The sequence below is a fragment of the Oncorhynchus gorbuscha genome, linkage group LG11 (genome assembly GCF_021184085.1).
Source record: "Oncorhynchus gorbuscha isolate QuinsamMale2020 ecotype Even-year linkage group LG11, OgorEven_v1.0, whole genome shotgun sequence".
Classification (NCBI taxonomy): Eukaryota; Metazoa; Chordata; class Actinopteri; order Salmoniformes; family Salmonidae; genus Oncorhynchus; species Oncorhynchus gorbuscha.
Genome location: NC_060183.1, coordinates 53144027 through 53162647, shown reverse-complemented (window position 1 = coordinate 53162647; position 18621 = coordinate 53144027). Strand labels below are relative to the sequence as shown.

Genomic DNA, 18621 nt, shown 5'->3' with positions numbered 1-18621 from the left:
GTGTGCAATAATAGGGTTTTAAATGATTTTTTAATGACTACCTCATCTCTGTACCCCACACATACAATTATCTGTGAGCTCCCTCAGTCGAGTATTGAATTTCAAACCCAGATTCAACCACAAAGACCAGGGAAGTTTTCCAATGCCTCGCAAAGAAAGGAACCTATTGGTGGATGGGTAAAAAAGGACTGGAGAGTTTTCCAGGATAAAATAATAAACGGAGTGGAGCAAAGCACAGACAAAATCCTAGAGGAAAACCTGGTTCTGTCAGCTTTCCACCAGACACTGGGAGATGAATTCACCTTTCAGCAGGAAAATAACCTAAAACACAATGCCAAATCTACACAGGAGTTCCTTACAAAGAAGACAGTGAATGTTTCTGTGTGGCCATGATTTGGAAAGATTTTTTAAGACATGTTTTCACTTTGTCATTATGGGGTATTGGGTGGAGATGGGTGAGAGAAAAACAAAACAATTTAATACATTTTTTAGTCAGGCTGTATCTTAATACAATGTGGAATAAGTCAAGGGGTATGAATACTTTCTGAAGGCCTTCCTCGGTGCCGACACAAAAATGGAAAAATGCTGCTCAAAACACTGCACTACGGCAGTTCACAATGCTCTAGCAAGCCGGGAGAATTCTTGATGATACTTGATGGTATGAGGTCTGGTATGATTTCTGTTTTAACCCTGTAACCACGCAGAATGAATGTGCAGAAAATAGAATGTTCATCCTTAATACTTCAAATTTCGAAGGGAAACTATGAGATCTTGTTGCTCCAAGATAAGCCCAGCACTGGCCATCCAACATTCAACCGCTGTCCTCAGATATATTAAATGGGTGAAAGATGACGCCAGGGGAAGAAGGCAGATATTTTACGGTCCCCAACGGATTGTGTTTTTTTGTTCGTTTATTTGCGTTCTTTGTGATTTATTTTTGTACATAATGTTGCAGCTATCGTCTCTTATGACCGAAAAGAACCTCTGGACATAAGGACTGCGATTACTCACCACGGACTGGCAGAAAACTTTTTCACCTTTAACGAGTCTGACAACCCCGATGCGAACGATATACTACTTTCTCGGGAACAGGCCCAGATCCCCGTGATTTACATGAAGAGGAGGCAGAGAAAAAGGGGCCAACAGGCGGGTTGCCTTCTGAGAATTCGTAGGCAATCGAATAAACCCCCACTTTTTTCCATTCTTCTAGCAAACGTGCAATCTTTGGAGAAGAAAATAGATGAAGCAAGATTAAACTACCAACGGGACATTCAAAACTGCAATATCTTATGCTTCACGGAGTCGTGGCTGAATGACGACACTATCAACATACAGCTGGCTGGTTATAGACTGTACAGGCAGGATAGAACAACGGCGTCTGGTAAGTATTTTTGTAAATAACAGCTAGTGCACGATATCTAAGGAAGTCTCGAATTATTGCTCGCCTGAGGAGGAGTATCTGATTATAAGCTGTAGACCACATTATCTACCTAGAGAGTTTTCATCTGTATTTTTCTTAACTTTTTACATACCACCACAGTCAGAGGCCGTTAACGGGATTGATATGACAACAGCCAGTGAAAGTGCAGAGCGCCAAATTCAAACAACAGAAATCTCATAATTACAATTCCTCAAACATACATGTCAAACGATTTTAAAGGTAATCTTGTTGTTAATCCCACCAAAATGTCCGATTTCAAATAGGCTTTACAGCGAAAGCACCACAAACGATTATGTTAGGTCACCACCAAGTCACAGAAAAATTCAGCCATTTTTCCAGCCAAAGAGAGGAGTCACGAAAAACACAAATAGAGATAAAAATGAATCACTAACCTTTGATGATCTTCATCAGATGACACTCATATGACTTCATGTTACACAATACATATATGTTTTGTTCAATAAAGTGCATATTTATATAAAACAATCTCAGTATACATTGGCACGTTACGTTCACTAGTTCCAACAACATTCAGCGATATTGCAGAGAGCCACAACAATTTACAGAAATACTCATTATAAATGTCGATGAAAATACAATTGTTAGACATGGAAATATAGATACACTTCTCCTGAATGCAACCGCTGTGTCAGATTTTTTTTAAATTACGGAAAAAGCAAACCATGCAATAATCTGAGTATAGCTTTCAGACAACAAAGCAGCCAAAAAGATATCTGCCATATTGGGTAGTCAACAGAAGTCAGAATTAGCATTATAAATATTCACTTACCATTGATGATCTTCATCAGAATGCACTCCCAGGAATCCCAGTTCACATTAAATGTTTGATTTAGTTCGATAATGTCCATCATTTATGTCCAAAGAGCTACTTTTGTTAGGTGTTTGGTAAACAAATCCAAAGTCATGAAGCGCGTTCCCTAGTTGCAGACGAAATGTCAAAAAGTTCCGTTCCTGTCCGTAGAAACATGTCAAATGATGTATGGAATCAATCTTTAAGATGTTTTTAACATAAAACGTCAATAATGTTCCAACCGGAGAATTCCTATGTCTGTAGAACAGCAATGGAACGAGAGCTAACTCTCTCGTGACCGCGCCTCAGAGCCCGTGGCACTCTGCCAGACACCTGACTTATTCTTCTCTCATCCGGTCCCACGTCAGAGTAGAAGCCTGAAATAAGTTTCTAAAGACGGTTGACATCTAGTGTAAAGTGCAGGAAGTGCAGCATAACCAATTTCCCACTGTGTATTCAATAGGGGCTGGGTTGAAAATCGACCAACCTCAGATTTCCCACTTCCTGTTTGGATTTCTTCTCAGGTTTTTGCCTGCCATATGAGTTCTGTTATACTCACATACATCATTCAAACAGTTTTAGAAACTTCAGTGTTTTCTATCCAATAATAATAATATGCATATATTAGCAACTGGGACTGAGGAGCAGGCCGTTTACTCTGGGCACCTCTGGGCACCTTTCATCTAAGCTACTCAATACTGCCCCTGCAGCTTCTAAACAGCTTCTACCCCCAAGCCATAAGACTCATGAAAACCTAATCAAATGACTACCCAGACTATTTGCATTGCACCTCCTTCCCCTCTTTTACACTGCTGCTACTCTCTGTTGTTATCATCTATGCATTGTCACTTTAATAACTCTACCCACATGTACATATTACCTCAACTAACCGGTGCCCCCGCACATTGATCCTGTACTGGTACCCCCCCCCCCTGTATATAGTCTCGCTATTGTTATTTTACTGCTGCTCTTTAATTACTTGTTACTTTTATTTCCTATTCTTATCCGTATTTTTTAAAACTGCATTGTTGGTTAGGGGCTCGTAAGTAAGTATTCACTCTAAAGTCTACACCTGTTGTATTCGGAGCATGTGACTAATACAATTTGATTTGATTTGTTTTTTTTTTAATGTATTGAGATCTTCCAAAATGGTCCCGGTTGACTCCATCTCTTCTTATAAATGACTGAGTTTAGAGAAAAAAAGAGCAGGCGGAGGAGGAGGAGAAAAAGCAAGCAGTGGATTTACGGTGACGAAATGCCCAGATCAGGCAGGGTGTGTGGCGTTGGTATTGATCAGAGAGGCTCCACAGCGCCCATGGCCCGATCTCTGACCCTTAAATAGCGAATGAATCTCAATCCAATAGACTGGAGTGTCTGGGCCCCTTGCCTCCCCCCCACCACCGTCACACATACACACTCCCTCCTCGCCCACTGGAGCATGATTTCCACATTATGGATTGGCAGCCTCCTTATTAATAGAATAGGTGTGTGTGTGTCCATATCTTTACTTCATATTCTGCATTCAATTATGCCCATTATCCTGTGCACATTCCAACATTTACAGTATTTATTCAAGACAAATCCTTGAATACACCTCTCACTAATATTCATATAACATGTAGCAAAAATGTGAATTCCAAAAGGATTGGGATCATTTCAAAAGGTAATTAAAAAAGTTTCATGCTCAGTTCAGAAATCTACATATAAATAGTATTGGCCAGAAAACCAAACGAAACTATTTTAGGACTTATATGTGTTTGTTCTACTCTGTGTGGTGACAGTGGACCTGTCTGTCACTGGACTGAAGAGGCTATTTGATCTTCCAATCCAAGCAGCCTTTCAAAGACTAATTCTTCTGGGCCACTTCCAAGTTCAATGGGCAGATGGCCCAATGGACGGCTCAGTGGACATCATCAAACAGCAGCTTTAAGTCAAATGCATGCAGGGCCTTGGAGGGAGAGGGGGAGACAGAGAGGCACAGTCCCACTCGTCTACTAATAGAATGAGAGGCAACCACCCCAACATGGTGTCAGACACACACAGAGACATACACACATGTTCACATGCTCACAGCAACACACATACTGTATAAAACACACAGTATACACTCTCTCACATTGATACACACACGCACAGTGCTATACACACATATGCACACACACCTTAATGGAGGAACATATGGCTTTCAACCTTACATGGGGAATTCACATGACTGGGTAGTGGGTATCAATAAGACACTGAACATGAACAACAAATGTTTGCAGACATGGACATTTTCAGCATAGAAGAACAGATACAGTAGATGCACGGATTGTCACAATTTAACATTAGATACAGCTGGTACAGTACAGCCCACAGCCTAACACACAGGAGTATACCTTCCACCCATCCACTCTCTGTGTGTTTTATTATTAAGGTTGATCGAGGATCAGACCAAGGTCACTCAGTCCCCTTTCTGCTTTTCTTAAAATATTATAATTATGGAGATTGTCCTTATTTATTCAGTCCTGTATTCAGATTGGCCACCTGCATTAGTGCATGTTAAATCTAAGCCGAGACCCCTATGCTAGGCTACTACCCTTGCTTGGATTATTCTAATGTTGGTAAAAGGCTCTCCCCTTTAGTTAATATGATGGTCCTCTTTGTATTTCACTGATCTTGATGCTATCCCCCTCCTTACTTCATTCTTGACACACAGACACACACGCACATGCACAGTCGCATGCAGACATCCCCCCCACAAACACGCATGCATACACAAACCTTTGCTAATAAGACCTCCCTATGTCTTCCCAACAACCCCCACCCCACTCCCACTCTCTCCCACAAACACGCAACCCTTTTACTTAATGAAATTTCAAGGAGTCATATGTTCCATCATGGGCTAGAGTTATGGGTACGTTTTACATAAAATTCATATCGGGCGCATTGTCCGGGATGTATGTGTCTGCTACGGATTTACATTTTAGAAGGTATTAAAGAAATGAGTGTGGTGCAGTAAAAATAAAAAGGAGGGAAAAAAGAGAGAGAAAAAAACGTCAGGTTTTCCAGTCCCATCATCTCAGATCCGGGCAGTCATAAATAACGGTAAATCCCCTGCCCACCGCCTCACCAGACAAACCAGACCAGGCCAAGGCCACCCGTAATCCAATCTGCGCCGCTGCATTCCAACAAGCAAATCTCATATTTTTCAACACTGGATTATGTATTTCTTTTATTACTGCTCGACAGAACGGAAGGGTGGGGGGCTGGATTGACTGACGGGATTAGGAGAAAAACCCTGGGACTTAATATTGAAGAGAGGAATAATTAAAAAAAAAAAGTATGAAGACGAGAAAAGCAGAAATATGAATTATGAAAAGCTATGAATTAAAAAAGGTAGGAGAACTTGGTCTACTGTAGATAGAGTGCTAATCCTTAGCTAAACTCGAATGGTGGAGGTTAGCTAGAAGTAAAACCAAAGACATAAGCACACACACACAGATCCACTAACCAATGGCTACTATGTGGCTGTTCAACACAGGACATCTGCGTCTGATACTATAGATAGTCCTCATAGTTATTCATACGTGTGTATATTTTCTCCATGCTCATCTCTTTATAAGTAATAACATCACAGTGTCACAGCATTCTAAGTATGTCCCATCCAGCAAGATGAGAGGGGGGTTTGTTCGAGGGAGGGAGGAAGGGAGGAAAAATGACCTTGCAAGAACAACAGCAACCTTAATGTGCTACATTACAAGGTATGATATAAAACACTTTTATGGGCTGGTAGTAAAAGGATGCGGTGTCGTCCCAAACCGTGCCTGCTCAGGGCCCCCTTTGAAGCCCGCATCCCCAAAATGGGTCAGGAACCAGCGACCGGCGATCTACGGGGTGAGTGCTGCCTATGACTAATGTTTTTGTTCTCACCTTGGCCCAAGTTCTGTCGCATAAACGGTTCGCCTTATTACTCGGCGTGTGCGTAAACCTGTTATGGGCCTCTTCGATGGAGGATATGTCACTGTGTGTCTGTGTCTTGAAGTGCATTAATTTTACAGGCGTCTCTTCTCTCTTAAGGAGATTTTACCATAATGAGACGTTCATTTTACAGCGCGCAGAAGGCGATATATAGGTTTGTACAGGTTGGCCCCTAAAGGTGTTTAGTTTGTCCATTTGGAGAGAGAAGGTTGTGCCATCCATCTTTGCACAGAGGATGCTCTCTGGAGGAGTGCAGTAATGGGGATGGGGATACTAGTACCCAAACCCACTATTGCCCCCTATTGGGGACGTCACAGAATAACACTGTATAACAGGAGGGATGATGGCAGGTAAATCATATAGTAGATAAATATGTATGCATGCTTCAACTACGCTAGCTTGTTGACATCATTGTATTGGGATTGAACACAAATGGTTCTCAGTCTCTCAGAGATTAACTTGCTAGACTGGATACACAAGTAGTCATTGATTTGAGAGTGTTACCAGATAGCCAGGTCTATATGCTTTGCAGTCACCTGACTTGTCTTCAATGGCAGTGTGAGTGAGGCTCTCTTGTGCTGTGTATGCTGATAAGCATGATATTTGGTAAGCATATGGTTTCCTAGATTACAACAGTATTATTCTCTCAACTCTCTTTTTCTCCCAGTCCCATTCATCATTTATTCTTCTCTTCTCGTTTCCTCTCCCACCATCCTCATCTGGTCTCTCCCGCTTCCTCTGATGTAAGTCTCCCACTCATCCCTCTCCCTGCCTCTCACATCATCAGAATGGCTCTTTTCTTCATTCCTCACTTTCTCCATCCCCCTTTACCTTCCACAAACTCTGCCGATCCTCCATTCACACAATTCATTCTTTCTCCCAACTCTCCTCTTTCCCCTAGTGAAACTTCCTTTGTCTCTCTTCCTGTTCCATTTTAATGTGCACTTTCTTCATCCCAAATATACATGCCCTCCATCCCTTTTCCTCTCCCTCTCTCATCTCTCCATTCACACTCCCTTCAGTGTGTAGACCCTGACAGTCCTCCCGGCCCTCTTATCCCAGCCCTTGGATGTTAGACCAGGACTTATCGATCACACCATAAATTACCCATGCATCCCCTCTCCTCCCTGTCCGTGCCTCGCCAACCCTCAGAGACCAGGCCAATAACACAGAGAGAGAGGGAGAGTTTTCAAACGTCTCGGGCAAATTGTTAATTAAATACAAATCAATCCTAGGCCATTTATCAGAGTGAGCTTCTACCTCACCTTTAAAAAGGGGGTCAGGGAGGCGGTGGGAGGGAATCGATGAGGCGGACTTGAAGGAGGAGTTGTCATTTAATTCGCCAATCAAACTGTATCATCTGTATTATCTGTAGAAGGGTTGGCACAATAGGTTCCTGTGAGTGACAAGTCTGAAGTTGACTTTTGAGTACTCATGTAGTCCTATTTGGCTCAGTTTGTAGAGCATGGTGCTTGCAACAGCAGGATAGTGGGTTCAATTCCTGGGACCACCATATGTAAAATGTATACACGAATGACTGTAAGTCAATTTTGATAAAAGCGTCTGCTAAATGGCATATTTATATTGTACCTATGTCTACAAAGAAGATATGCCCAGGATAAGATATGACGTTCAGAAAAGCAATACAGAGATCAGTGTAAGAAGAAAACTTAAAGAACTACACATGACAGAACTTAGCCACATAATCCCATCTATGAACATGTGTTTTGAAGAATCTTCTCCTCCCAAAGATTTCTGTTCCATCTCTGAATATAAGAGCAGGGAGTAAGTACTGAGGGATCTCCTATAACCAGTACCAGTGTAATCCCTTACTTTACAGCAGCATAGATTTCAGCAGCGGATGATTTGGAGATTGTGTCTGAGGCTGGGACTACCCTAGATGACCCTGGGGATGGATAGATCAACTGGTTTTCTTTAGCTACAGGCAGAGATTGGCCATTGTGAAGAGAGATATGCCCTGCAGGCAATGTCTGCCAGGCTGGTGGTAGATTTCAGATGTACAATAGGGGAAATGAGTGGATCACTACATTTGTGTGTGGTGTGTGTGTGAGTGAGTGAGTGAGTGAGTGAGTGAGTGAGTGAGTGAGTGAGTGAGTGAGTGAGTGAGTGAGTGAGTGAGTGAGTGAGTGAGTGAGAGAGAGAGAGAGAGAGAGAGAGAGAGAGAGAGAGAGAGAGAGAGAGAGAGAGAGAGAGAGAGAGAGAGAGAGACTGTGCGCGGGAGTGTGTGTCAGGGAGGATTTGAGTAACGATAAGCAGTACCCCTTCCAGCTATTATTTTACCACCGGTTGATGGTGTCTCCTTTCTTATTGCATAACACCTATCCATTTCCATTTCATCTACAGTAGCCTCCATTATCTCACTCTCATAACATGACCCACTCCACATTATAATATGACTTCACCAGGCATGCTGTTTTTGTATCAGGCTGTACTTCAACAGGAGCTGTCCAGTGCTGAAAATAGGTACTCTTTGTATTCAGTGACTAAATGTTTTGGTGTGATGTGAGGTATCTAAAATTGACCTGTGTTTGTCTACTGTGTGTATGGAACACTTAAAGCCAGAATTGGTAAGTCAGTTTCCTCATACATTTTATATTTTGTTTTGTCGGGTCAATAAAACAAACCCAGGCAAGACGTCATAACATGCTCTAGAGTCTAGGCTACCTGAGAGTTATTTTAAGCAGCTGCTGGGCCAGCCACCCTTTGATCCATATCAACCGGGCCTCTTCAAGTTACAACAAGCATAAGGCTGCTGTATTATAAAATAACAAGTCAGCCACGAACGTAATAGCAGTCAAATGAAAGTAAAATGTACATAGCTAGACAACAATATAATGCAGTAGTGCCGTTATCTGCTCAATCTCAGTCTTGCAGTGCAAACACTTGTGTGGAAAAGTCGACCCTTAGCAACTAGGTAGCCTATGTTGAATTATAAAATAAGCCATCAAAAGGTTGCAATAGTAAACAAAACACCCAAGAGGAAAACAATTAGCCAGCTAACAACTCCAGCAAAGTTTGCAAGTAAGTGCACAAACGTTTGGTTTTACTATTATAGGCTACACCACCAATTTGCACATTTAGCAATGCTTTAATATGTCGACAGCTGTTTGCTAGCCAGCTAAATTATCTCGCTAATTTGCTGTGTAACTACTGTACTGTAGTTTCACTTACCAGCTAGCTCAGGCATTCGTGATTATTATTGGCAGTGTCCACAGCAGCATGACCCTGGCACTAGTCGTGAGTGAGGAATCCCTGTCTTATTGAATGTAAATCGCTCACAATTCCAGTTTCCAGTTTTATTCAGAAAATCAAACTAGCAACATCAGAGACACTTTGTTACAGATCCGCCGGTCGGTGTTTTCAAAAAACCTCTGCTATGCATCATCGGACTTCTTCTTCTGTGTGTTTTATGGCAGACTACATCCTAAAAAGGTGTAGACAGACGGACTGACAACCAGGAGCCCATATATAAACCGTTAGCTAAATTTGTCAGCGAAATGACACTTTTATTCTGTACCACTCAACTATCATTTATAACGAGTCTTGTTTATAATGAGAGGGATATAGAGAGGCCTATTTGTATTGTTGATGTGTTGCTTTAGTAGTGGATGCATCAGAGCAACAAAATGCGTCAGAATTATCTAAAAAAAATCGGACCTGCAATTTGTAAATAAAGCTGCTGTACTTATAACTCGTGAAAACGTATTTTGCGTCACTTCAAAGTGATACAAAATACGTTTTCACGAGTGAAGCTTTCATATATCCATTTTGAGATATATTAAACAATAAAAATATATATATTTTATTTGGGACTTACTGAGTCTGGCTTTAAAGGTCCCATGCAGCAAAATCTCAATATCAAATAATTTATTGGAAACCATTAAAATCGTTTTCAATTAAACTGTTCAAAAAGAAACAAAAATAGCTTCTTAGTTAACAGCAATTTCACAAGCAAGAATTTTGATGAGACTGTCTGGGAGTGGTCTGAATGTGGAGGGGGAAATGGAAAACTAGCTGTTATTGGCAGAGAGGTTTGGAACTCTATTCACCAATTAACCAATTTGGCCAAAACTCTGGCCACTTTAACAATGGAGCACTAGTCACTTTAATCATGTTTACATACTGCTTTACTCATCTCATATGTATATACTGTATTTCGTCAATGCCACTCCGACATTGTTCGCCCTAATTTTTATATATTTCTTCATTCCATTCTTTTACTTTTAGATGTGTGTATTGTTGTGAATTGTTAGATACCACTGCTCTGTTGGCGTTTAGAACACAAGCATTTCGCTACACCCGCAACAACATTTACTAGATATGTGTATGTGACCAATAAAATTCGATTTGATTTGAACTCCATCCCACCAAAACAGGCAGACATTTCAAGTAGGCTTAGATTTTACTGAAGCATTGTGGTGGGGATGATGGATGAGTGTGAGCATTTGCCTCTGGTTCCAAAGGGGCAAAGAGTCAGGTTGTATGTTCAAATCCAGCCATAGAAAGTTGTTTTTTGATATTTTAGTTTTAAGCCTATCCCAAATCTTAACCCTTACCTTAACCATTCAGGGTTAATGCCTAAACTTAACTGTAAACACTTAGAAATTTGACATTTGGAACAAATTTAAAATTTGACATTTTAAAAACATGGATGAACATTAATTCTGACATGGGACTGTGGGAGCTTGTTGGAAAGGGCATTATCATAATTTTCACAATTTCACAGTATTATTCCAACCTCATAATGTGGAAATTCAGCACTTTATTTACTTCCGCGGAGGCAGATGAACTTGTGGATACCATTTTTACAGTATATCAGTGGCGGTCTGTGCCATTTAAGATGAGGGAGGATGTTTTTTAATTTTTTTAATGAGTTTGGCCTTTATCACAGCATATTGGATGACTGTCATTCATATTCCATTCACCCAGTTCAATGTAACAGCGATAGATTAAAGCTACTACATGATACTCAGATTTTCCTCATACACATCTTGAAGTTTCTACAACCTAGCCAATGAATTCAAGTTTAGAACGTTTGTGCACAAGTCGAGAGAAAGACTTGAGGTGACATACAGTGACAGATGGAGAGGCAGTGACACTTTCAATACTGCTTTGCACACTCTTGCCTCCATCTAGCTGATCTAGTGTGCAATCATTAGTCCAACACTTGCAAACAAGAGTTTCTATTGGACAAATTCAGGTATGTTTATCACTGTTTCGTTTAATTTTCTTCCGTTTAAGACATGTTTTTAACAGAATTGGAGGAAGGAATACATCCCTGATCACATGCACTGCAAAAACAGCCACGTTGTATTCCTTCTCGAATCTATGTGCTCTCCACCTCTCGGCTTTTCCCTTCACTTGTGTACTTCCATGCACAACACATCAGCTGTATGTGACCAGGCGGCTAAACCTTTCCAAACCAAACCATATCATAACCGCTACACACAGCCTACATCGTTGTCACCATATTAGCTAAAGTAACATCATAGCTAATAGAACTACTGCTTTAGTAAACCAGCAACAATCATGCAGTAACGGTACAGTGTACAGTGTAAGCAGTTTAGCACTTACCGACAGGCCCCGGTGGCAATAAATTAGTAAATCCAAATGTGTACCTTGACTTGGAAGAGCCCCAGTGTTGTGTTGGATAGTCATAGCCAGCAAGCTAACATAGCATCCCTCTTTTTGTGTAGGCTAAACTAGCTGGCTGCGTTTGCAAGCTAAGTAACTGAAACAAATGACAATCTCTCTCTCTCTCTCTCTCCTTCGTTTTTGGAAGAAATTAATTTGTTCAAAACGGTTTAACTATTGTCTTTCTGTGAGTCAACTACTCACCACATTGTATGCACTGCAGTGCTAGCTATCTGTAGCTTAAGCTTTCAGTACTAGATCCATTATCTGATCCTTTGATTGGGTGGGCAACATGTCAGTTCATGTTGCAAGAGCCCTGATATGTTGGAGGACATCCTCCGGAAGTTGTTATAATTACTGTGTAAGTCTATGGAATGGGGCGAGAATCATGAGCCTCCTGTGTTTTATATTGAAGTCAATTTGCGCGGAGGAGGACGGAAGCTTGCTGTCCTCCAGATACACCTTTGTGCTACCCTACAGAGTGCTGTTGAGGCTACTGAAGACCTTTATTGCAGAACAGTGTGTTTTAATAAATTATTTGGTGAAATGAATATATTCAGTACAGTTTTATCTAAAAATGATAACTTTTGAAATTAATAAAAATATATATTTTTATGAAATTATCTGAGAAGGATGGTCCTCCCCTTCCTCCTCTGAGGAGCCTCCACTGCTGTATATCTCTGTGTGCAGTTTGAAGGAAGTTGTTAACTATAGTAGCAGTAGCTCAATTGCTAACTAGCGTTAGCACAAAGACTGGAAGTCTATGGTAACTGTTAGCATTATAATCTATACCATAGACTTCCAGTCATCACACTAATGTTAGTTATCATTGGCTCCCGAAACTACCTCTAACTTCCTTCATACTGAATGCATGAGTTCATCGGACTCTGGGGAAGGAGTTTTTAAAAATCCCGAAGTATCCTGAAGTATCCCTTTAATTAACTATTTCACACACAAAACAAATATATTGTCACGCCCTAGTCAAAATATTTTGTGTTTTTCTTCATGTATTTGGTCAGGCCAGGGTGTGACATGGGTTTTTGTATGTGGTGTGTAGCTTAGTGGGGTTGTAGCTTAGTGGGGTGTTCTAGGAAAGTCTATGGCTGTCTGAAGTGGTTCTCAATCAGAGGCAGGTGGTTATCGTTGTCTCTGATTGGGAACCATATTTAGGCAGCCATATTCTTTGGTTGTATTGTGGGTGATTGTCTTGATGTCCTTGTTAGATGTTAGTTGACACATGTATAGGCTGTTTCGGTTTTCGTTTCGTTTATTGTTTTGTAGTATTTTAGTGTTCGTGTTTAGTCGTGTTTTACGTTTGTTTAAATAAACATGGATCGAAATCGACACGCTGCAGTTTGGTCCGACTCTCCTTCACCATTAGAAAACCGTAACATATATTGATAGTTCCACCCACATTGCCGCAATTCATAGCAATGATGTAACGGTGTTCATGTGGTGAAGGAGAGTCGGACCAAACTGCAGCGTGTAGATTGCGATCCATGTTTAATAAACAACGTAGACACGAAAAAACACAAACACTACAAAACAATAAACGTAACGAAAACCAAAACAGCCTATATTTTGTGTAAACTAACACCGAACAAGGACATCAGGACACTAAGGACAATCACCCACAACACAACCAAAGAATATGGCTGCCTAAATATGGTTCCCAATCAGAGACAACGATAAACACCTGCCTCTGATTGAGAACCACTTCAGACAGCCATAGGCTTACCTAGAACACCCCACTAAGCTACAATCCCACTACATACACACCACATACAAAAACCCATGTCACACCCTGGCCTGACCAAATAAATGAAGATAAACACAAAATACTTCGACCAGGGCGTGACAAATGAGCACCACAGCATGGCCAAAATTGATAAAAGCTGCATCTGAATGTGTGTGTGTGTGTCCTGGATGGTTGCATTCATTATTAATTACATAAGCAAGATTTATGGTGATAATTGACCCCTAAGTTCAGCTCAACAAATCATCCCTTTAATTTTTACTGTGGTGGCCAACCAAACAGACTGGACAAAACTCTATAAATCCACTGAGACTGGGTATAACAAGGGATTTGACCCCCAACTGTAAATCTGGCTTGGGGCTGAAATAGTTGCTGACGGGAGGGATATGGATCTAATACTTTTTTTTTTACCAATGTTAAAAAAAAATATTTTGGGGAAGGTCATTCTGTTTTCATTATGGTATTTTATATGTGATAGGTTAAAACAATCAACTTTGTGTACTATGTATGTACCAAACCTTCTTATATTCAATACAAGCACTGCATATTCCAAAGTCAATCAACAGTACCCCTAAAGTTTAAACCGTGAAAACTATTCACTTCGGGGCAACCGTTACTTAGGGACGGTGACGTCACTGCACCAAGCTAAGCTAGCTACGACTATCCGACCTCTGCTACATCTGCCCTAATTCTCTATAATACCTGTACATAATACACACAGCATATAAACACTAAACTACAGCAGAGAAAACACAAAGACCTAGAACACATCCACCTACTGTACTTTGCATCCACCCATGTCTTTAAGGAACCTTCTGGAAGCAGTAAAAAGGGATCAACCGCTGACACCAAATGTCACCGTTTATTTTAAATCCCTCCTGTACCCTTTTGACCTTGACCCTATAGGTTGCTGGAGTTTAAAGCATGGTAAACATCATGGTAAACCTAATGGTAAAGAACAGTAAAGTCTTTATGCACCCTAAGAGGCTGAGCTTAAAAAGGATGCAGCATCAGAGGCTAACATCTGTCTGAAGTCAGGAGAAAGGCTGAGGCCCAGATGTCAGGAAGATTTGTTTTATGGGAGTAGCATGGTGGAATCCTGTTCCTGTATGGTCCCTTACTTCAGTGGGCTGCCCAGTGGGTGAACTGGGATTATGGTTACAGTACATATGGTGCCCTGGCACAACTGGTACCCTGCCTCTATATCTGATCATGCATTAAGATGCATAAAACTATACTGTTTACACTTGACATATTTGACAAGGCGACCAATTTGTATTTGCAAGTTGTTTAATATTATTATAAATGTGGATTTTACTACGTTCATTCATTTGACCCTCTCTGATAGTCTTTACACTAATATATAATGTAGAACAATGAACGTTCGATAATCCTATTATAAGGACAAAGTCCAAGATATAAATAACAATTAGCACGTCATCTCAGTTTTATAATAATGAAGGTGAGGCATTATGAGGTTGTTTTATGACGTCTCTGCTTATTAATAAATATTTATCACCCAGATGTGACCCCTAGACCATGGCCACACTGCTGCTGATGCCACAGACACACACACCGCTGGCCAAATCCATTGAAGCCAGTCTGTCTGTGTGTGTGTGTGTGTGTGTGTGTGTGTGTGTGTGTGTGTGTGTGTGTGTGTGTGTGTGTGTGTGTGTGTGTGTGTGTGTGTGTGTGTGTGTGTGTGTGTGTGTGTGTGTGTGTGTGTGTGTGTGTGTGTGTGTGTGTGTGTGTGTGTGTGTGTGTGTGTGTGTGTGTGCCTGTGTGTGTGTGTGCGTGTTCCCGGGTGGATGGGTGGCAGAGCTTGTTCCAGGCAGCTGGATTGTCTCCTAATCGTGTTGTTGCTGTCTCGCACCCGTAATCCTGGCGCTGGAGCCTCTCTCCTAATCTAACCCTGAATTTCTCCTGCAGATGGTTCCCTCCTGAAGCACTGCACTGAGCTCATCCCTCTCTCTCGCTCTACAGTGAGCTCCAAAAGTGTTGGGACAGTGACAAATGTTTTGATTTGAAATTATACAATGACTATGGGGTTAATGTGCAGACTCTAACCTTTAATTTTAGGGTATTTTCATCCATATCGGGTGAACCGTTTAGAAATTACAGCACTTATTGTACAAAGTCCCAAAATTATAGGGACAAATTCACTTATATGAGTATTAAAGTAGTCAAAAGTTTTGTATTTGGTCTCATATTCATAGCATGCAATGAATACATCAAGCTTGTGACTACAAATTTGTTGGGTGCATTTGCTGTTTGTTTTGGTTGTGTTTTAGATCATTTTGTGCCTAATAGAAATGAATGGTAAATAATGTATGTTGTATTGTTAATAATATATATAATGATGAGTCAGAAAGTTGCAGAGGCATAAATACCCCCCCCCCCCAAACAAATGCTAACCTCCCCTGTTATTGTAATACAATCTCTCTCATTATTATTCGAATCAAACTTTATTTGTCACATGAGCCGTATACAACAGGTGTATACCGTGAAATGCTTACTTACAAGCCCATAACCAACAGTGCAGTTAAAGAAGAGTTAATAAAATATTTACCAAATAAACCAAGTAAAAAATAATAAAAAGTTACACAATAAAATAATAATAACGAGGCTATATTCAGGGGGTACCGGTGCCGAGTCAGTGTGCGGGGGTACAGGTTAGTCGAGGTAATTTGTACATGTAGGTCGGGGTGACGTGACGATGCATAGATAATAAACAGCAAGTAGCAACAGTTTACAAAACAAAATGGAGGGTGAGGGTGGTCAATGTAAATAGTCCAGTGTCCATTTGATTAATTGTTCAGCAGTCTTGTCACTTGGGGGTAGAAGCAGCTAAGGTGCCTTTTGGTCCAAGACATGGGTGACTGGAGTGACTGGAGTCTCTGACAATTTTGTGGGCTTTCCTCTGACACCGCCTGTTATATAGGTTCTGGATGGCAGGAAGCTTGGCCCCAGTGATGTACTGCGCTGTACGCACTACCCTCTGTAGCACCTTATAGTCAGATGCCAAGCAGTTGCCATACCAGGCTGTGATGCAACCGGTCAGGATGCTCTCAATGGTGCAGCTATAGAACTTTTTGAGGACCTGGGGACTCATGCTAAATCTTTTCAGTCTCCTGAGAGGGAAAAGGTTTTGTCGTGCCCTCTTCACGACTGTCTTGGTGTGTTTGGACCATAATAGTTCGTTGCTGATGTGGAAACCAAGGAACTTGAAGCTCTCGACCCACTCCACTACAGCCCCGTCGATGTTAATGGGGGCCTGTTCCGCCTTTTCCTGTAGTCCACAATCATATCCTTTGTCTTGCTCACATTGAGGGAGAGGTAGTTGTCCTGGCACCACACTGCCAGGTCTCAGACCTCCTCCTATAGGCTGTCTCATCATTGTCGATAATCAGGTCGGCCACTGTTGGGTCATCAGCAAACGTAATGATGATGTTGGAGTCGTGTTTGCCACGCAGTCGTGGATGAACAGGGAGTACAGGAGAGGACTATGTACACAACCCTGAGAGGCCCCAGCATTGAGGATCAGCGTGGGAGATGTGTTATTGCCTACACTTACCACCTGGGGGCAGCCCGTCAGGAAGTCCAGGATCAAGTTGCAGAGGGAGGTGTTTAGTCCCAGGGTCCTTAGCTTAGTGATGATTTTAATGAGGCAACCTTCAAACCACAATAAATATTGATCACCTAAAAAGCTGTATTCTAAATATGTACCTTTATAAAGCTTTCAAAAGTTTAACCAAACTTTCCGTTCATCTAACACTATTAGTAGGGAAATAGAAAACATTGCAAATTAACAACTCTATCCCAAAGTGGCCTTTTAGCATTACTCTGGTCTGGCCCTCAAAAGCCACCTCTCTGCCCACAATTGATAGCATGCTTTGCAAGGTATTTGTCTGTAAATGATACATCAAGACAGCTACATGGGGAGAGGATGAGGAACGAAGAGCGCTGGGCAATAATCTGGGTAGGTTTCCATGACGACGAGGAAATAAAAGCAGGTGAGGAATGGCTGCAGAAAGTCTGGAGGCCAGAGCAATGATCTGGCACTATCGGAACGCAAGAGGCCGGGAATGGATTGCTGCATTTGATTCACTGCAGTCAGGGAAGGCTAAAGAGGGAAGGGGGAGCAGGGAGGTGAGGAGAGGGGGAAGAGAGAGGAGTAAGAGGAGGGAAGAGAGGGAGGAGGAGGGGGTAGTAGAGATGAGAGTTGCGGCACCATTTTTCACAGCAGACAAAAACATTTGCTTGGATATCAATTTGGAGCGGAGAAGCAGTCTTCCCCCCCTGCCCCATCATCCATCATCTTTTCGTGAGCCCACCACTCCACTACTCCCCCCCTACTCTTCATCCCCCTCACCCACACCATGTTCCACCTCTCCCCACCTCCCCCTCGCACCCTTCCCTCCCCAATAGATCCCGATAGCACAGAGCTGAAAGGGAAAGAGTGGAGGAAGAAATGAGGGTTGATGTGTGGGAAGAAACGCAAACGGATGAGTGTGAGGGTGTGTGAGGGTGGGGGGTTAAGGGGTGGGGCAGAGCGGTTTCCACAGCGGTCGTGGCCCCCAGTCTCGTGGCATTAAGCTCGGCGGGGGAGGCCCTGCCCCCTCACAGCTCCCTTATCGGCACCTTCCACTGCACCCCATCACTCATCTCAGGCCCATCATCCATCACCCATCGCGATCAATAGGAGGCCATGCATTCATCAGCCCCTGGTGCTGATGGGAAGAGGGATGGGTGAAGGGGAGGGGGTGAAGGGGGAGAGGAGGAGTGGGGGAGATCACGTGGTTTGGGGGGGTGATTCTGAGGGGGCTGAGTCGGGCGGAATCATGAACAGGGGAATAACAGGGAAAAGGCAGAAAATAGAGAAAAGCAGAAAGGAAAAGGGCGGAACCAGAAGGCACTAAGAAGCAAAGATAGACGCATCAGTAGCTTAAAGAGGTCTCTTTCCACAGGTGATGGCAGGATAAACGTTAGTCAAGATAG

General features: G+C 42.0%; 1 protein-coding gene across 1 annotated transcript in view; it reads left to right on the top strand.

The window, feature by feature from the left end:
• The first annotated feature begins 8722 nt into the window (after nucleotides 1-8722).
• Nucleotides 8723-18621, top strand: part of LOC124048935 (transmembrane protein 250) — a 38676-nt gene continuing 28777 nt past the window's right edge. The window contains exon 1 of the mRNA XM_046370125.1: nucleotides 8723-8800. The gene's annotated coding sequence lies outside the window, so the exon portion shown is untranslated. The remainder of the gene's footprint in view (nucleotides 8801-18621) is intronic.